The sequence below is a fragment of the Perna viridis genome, chromosome 3 (assembly GCF_037379345.1).
Source record: "Perna viridis isolate PV_CMFRI_1.1 ecotype Kerala chromosome 3, ASM3737934v1, whole genome shotgun sequence".
Classification (NCBI taxonomy): Eukaryota; Metazoa; Mollusca; class Bivalvia; order Mytilida; family Mytilidae; genus Perna; species Perna viridis.
Genome location: NC_142447.1, coordinates 19,451,445 through 19,456,546, shown reverse-complemented (window position 1 = coordinate 19,456,546; position 5,102 = coordinate 19,451,445).

Genomic DNA, 5,102 nt, shown 5'->3' with positions numbered 1-5,102 from the left:
TTTAACTTCTATACTCATAGCTATCAAAGAGGGTATCCAGTCCTACCACGGTACTTGTTACTCCCGTAGTGGTATTAATTCAATATGGATCCTGAAAAATTCTAAAGGTCTTCTGGAAACCCTCAATTCAAGTGTATTATCAGAGTACAATGGCATCAAAACCTATGATTTTTATAATTTAACTCTTTATATTTCTATTCCCTACTTTAATTTGAAATCCCAACTAGAAAGATGGTACATCTAGATATAAATATATAGTTCTTGGTAGATATTCTCATACTTTGTAAAAAAAAAAGATTCCAAATCATCTCCCAAATATTCTGAAGAAGATGTTTCCAAAATGCTGGATTTTTTTTAACATATTTGTCTAGTGTAGTGGACGCGTTTTTCAACAAACGGTCTGATTTCAATTGGAAAAAATGGTGCCCCTCTTCTCGCTGACCTATACCTGACTATAGCTGATCTGATCCGAAAGAAGAAAAATCGTTCAGCTAGATCCTTCAATCTCAGTTTCTGCTATAAAGATGACGTATTATTGTTAAACAATCGTAGTTTTGTGGATTTTATACATCGCATCGCACCCCTAAAGAACTTGAGATAAGGGTGTCCTATACAGTTACATTAAGGCGCACTGTTTCGCACACCAAGTTACTCCGGTCAAATTTTGTAAAACTTAAAATTAAAAGTTGAAATTTGGTGGATATTTTGATTAAATGTAGATAAGCATTTATACATAGACAGATGTAATATATGTTATGGTAAACAGGTCTAATTTAAATGAAAAATGGTATCCAGAATGTTTCAGTCCCCTGCCGTATTAGGTTCTCTCCTCAGCATCAGATGGCTGATTTTCAAAATACCTTATTTCGCACGAACTTTTGGGACTAAAATTGTGCTAGAATGAATCGAAAAGAGTCTTATTATTTTTACCTTTTTCCGCCTACTCCAAGCATGCTTTCATCCTGTGGTAGTGTCTAAGTGCCTGATATTTTATAAAATATAGTATTTGGCTGTTAGTTTTGGAAAGGCACCCCTGATTTGTACTAAAACTCAGTAATATTTTTTCAGTATGTTACCATGGCTACTGGATTTCATAAGAATAATCACTAAATTACTTATAAATGACTTGAACCTCCACACACCAAGGATTTAGAAAATATGCACTTTTTTTATGACAAAACACTAGAAATTCCTGTGTGGACTGCCTCAAAATTGCTTTATTTCAACAAAATGAGACCAAATTTTCAGAAATGACCTAACTGTATTGTACTACCTAAAGGATACTACAGACACTGTATAGTCAGTCATATCTTGACCTACACTTCGAGATTGATAGTAAAAGAAAATTATTTACTAAACTATACGACAAACGCGATGACTTTTAATTCCGTATTATCAACTTTCCTTTCATCTGTTGCAATATCCCTTCAGCACCTGCGTATGGAGTTTTCATATCACAACTCATACGTTATGCCAGAGCTTGCCGTAACTACGCAGACTTTTTGTATCGTGCTAGACTTCTTACAATTAGGCTTTTGGACCAGGGCAATGTTACTACGAGATTGGAGCGAAGTCATCACTACAGAAGTTTTATGGTCGTCGTCATGAACTCGTGGATCGTTAGAATATATCCATATGCCCCATGAGAACTCATTTGTTGAACATGTCATAGTTTTCCTTTCCTCTTTCGTCTACCCTGTATTTGACTTTTTATGAGAAAATCGGTGTGTGTTTCTAGATAAGCAGAGACGCTTACCCTACCAGTGCTCCTGGTCCATGCTCCCAGATTTTAGTGGAGTTCGAGTTGTACATTTACTTTTGTTACTTTTTGTATGTATTATTTTGGTTATTCTATGTTCCTTGTTGTGTTTGTCTGTTTTCCATGTCTGGTCTTTGTCCCTGGATTACATTCTTTCGATTTCCGCTAGAATCCTTGTTCCCTTGATTACATCTTTCAAAATATTACGTTTGGTCTTAATATGATGTTCCAGTAAGGTTTTAGATAATAAAAGATGAAGACAGTGAATATTTCGACATCATAGCGCAATGTATTAAGTGTCAGTCTCTGTAAGAATCAGGCAGTGGGTGAAACAAAGAATAAAAAAAACCATCATTTTGAAAGTTTAACTTGACTATTTGCACCACCACTATCAAGGACAAAAGACAAGATTTGCCATAGTATTGTGGTTAAATGAGTAAATAAACATTTCAAGGGCAGATAATTATGTCATAACCTCATATAACCTCAATTTTCTAACATTCTTTTGAAACATTTCTGATAAAATCATGCAATTATGCAGAGATGAAATGGTGGCCTTTTCAAACAGAGAAAGCACATTCAGTGAAATTATAATATTTTTCAGATCAGTGGTTTTTTGACATGTTTGTTTCATATTTTCCCATTTTCCCTGATTCTTAAAAAAACTTACACTTAAATATAGTACATTTAACAGTCACAATGTACTTGGTATTTTGTTTTATCTTTTTGCCACAGCAAAATCTCAATGACACGGTACAGATACTAATCTTAATTGGCTACGTTTCTACACGTAACACTTGACTTTCACCATGGCTTTATATAATTACTATGATTGACATTTTTCCTTTTAAGTGTTTGCTTCTATATCAAAACATCATTTTTGCATATAACTATATTTAAAGGTTAGGGATAATATCAGACACTGTCCAACTTTTAAACGTACCACATGCCAAAAATCCCGGGATCGAAATGCACCCAGTACTATATAAAACGAAATCACTTGGAAGATTGAAGTATAATGACAGATCGAATCAATTACATAATGTCTACCTTATAAGGGGAGAATAAGCGATATGGCACATTTTAAAACGAACATTACAAAAATTACATTAAAAGCGCCCGACAATACCATTCGTAAATTTTAATTCGTATAAACTGGTTCTCGTATAGTGAAGTGCAGAATAAACAAAGTTATTAATCAGTGCATGACAAATAACAACAAAACATACAAAAACAAACAAACAAACAATTTAAACCGAATGAAGCTGTCACAACTGGTCCCTGCTTACACTGAAGACAAAATGCCAATGTTTTCAGCACGAAATGAATTTTGTTAACTGCCCATATATAAGGTAAACGTCATTGCAAAACTTTTTCGTGTGTTTCGCTATTTATTTCTTCACCGTATGACTTAAAGTTAAACATATCAACTAGTGTTATGAAATAATAATAATAATAATAAAACAATATGGCAAAATTTTTCAGATGTAATTACATAATTGATCAAGAACTACCATTGACATAAACATTTATATTGCTAAATGTATCATGAATGTTCAGTTTACGTCTACAGCAGGGGTATCTCAATAGTTGTGTCAAAAGAGATCATTTTAGTGACATTTGATTTGGAAAAAAAAGAAATAAAACAAATGTCAAGGAAAAGAGTTTTTTTTCTAACTTCTGATAAACATAAAAGTACAGTCACTGTGGGTCCAGAAATGCCCAAAGATTTAGAGTAACTATCTCTCACTTTCACATATTATGCATCCCATCAGGGACTTTATATTACATTTTGTGCTACTGCATATTGATAGTGGGATTAACAAGTTCTCGTGTTGTATTATTCCCGTTTTGGTTAATTAACACAGGGAGTGTATGATAGAGGAAGAAGTCAATTGTACTTCAATAACCTATATAGAACTTGGCTCTTTTTTAGCAAATTTTTTCAAATTTCTCTGTTTAAAATAGGGAAACTTTGCTAAGGGTGTTTGTAAAAAACCACTGGATGTATTTTGATGAGTGATGTCCCAAAATGCTAAAATGGCAACATATATTATTTATTTATTTAAAATAAGAGGAATGTAAATATTTTCCATTTCAGAATTAGATCTTTTTAGACAAATAAGAAAACAAATTACCTTTTTAAAGGGTCATAAAGTATGATTTGTCATTGAATGTTTGTGAAAACTGTTGTATTCATTAAAAATGAAATTAGTATCAATGAAGGAAAAAAAAACTACTGAATGGTAATGGCTATTTTAAAAAGCGTGGTTTGCATAATAATGTGTATATGTCTCGAGAAAAAAAATATCAAAATTTTCATTTTCCTAAACTATACCCCAGTAAACTTTTAATCATTGGGTCTTCTGTTTGTTTAACCATATGAATTTACTACCAATTAAAAGATTAAAGAAACTTCTTTCAAATGATATATTTTTTTTTATTATTCAATAATGAGTATGAAATACTTAATCAACAGTTAGTTTACCACTTTCACTGCTTTTCCCTGAGACAATTACTGGTAAATAATAATTATAATTATTCATTTTTACAGGCAAATTGAGACATTTTTATTATATTTTAGTGTTTTGAGAGCACACTCTTCCCCATTATTGTCACCATAACTTATATAACTAAAATCCTGAAGTATTTTTATCCCCCCACTATGCATATTGTCAAATGTAAATTAAATCTTATAGGTCTGAGTAAAGACATTTTTGAAACATTATATGAAAGAGTAATCAAGGGAACCAAGGTTACAGCGGTAATCAAAAGAATGTAATCCAGGGACAAAGACCAGACATGGAAAACAGACATATACAACAAAGAACATAAAGTAACTAAAATCATACATACAAAGTAACAAAAGCAAATGAGCAACTCGGACTCTACTAAAAACTGGGAGTATGGACCAGATGCACCGGTAGGGTAAGCGTCCTCTGCTTTTCTAGAAACACCCGCCGAGTTGCTCATAAAAAGTCAAGTCCAGGGTAGACAAACGAGGAAAGGAAAACTATGACCCGTTGAATAAATCAGTTTTCATGGTGCAGATGGATACAAAATAACGATCCACAAGTTCATTATGACGACCATAAAACTTCTGTAGTGATGACTTCAATCTTGTAGCAACATAACCCTGTTCCAGAAGCCTTAGGAGTGACCAGTGCCAAAATATAAAGTTCTCGATTAACAACAGATACAGAATTAATATCTTTTAATCATATACCTTAAAAAAAAAAACAAAAAACAAAAACAAAAAAAATGTATGAGGTAAGGACATTGCACCATATTAAGACCTTTCTCAATCAGTTTGGTCCGATTATGATATGGCACGATTTGACAA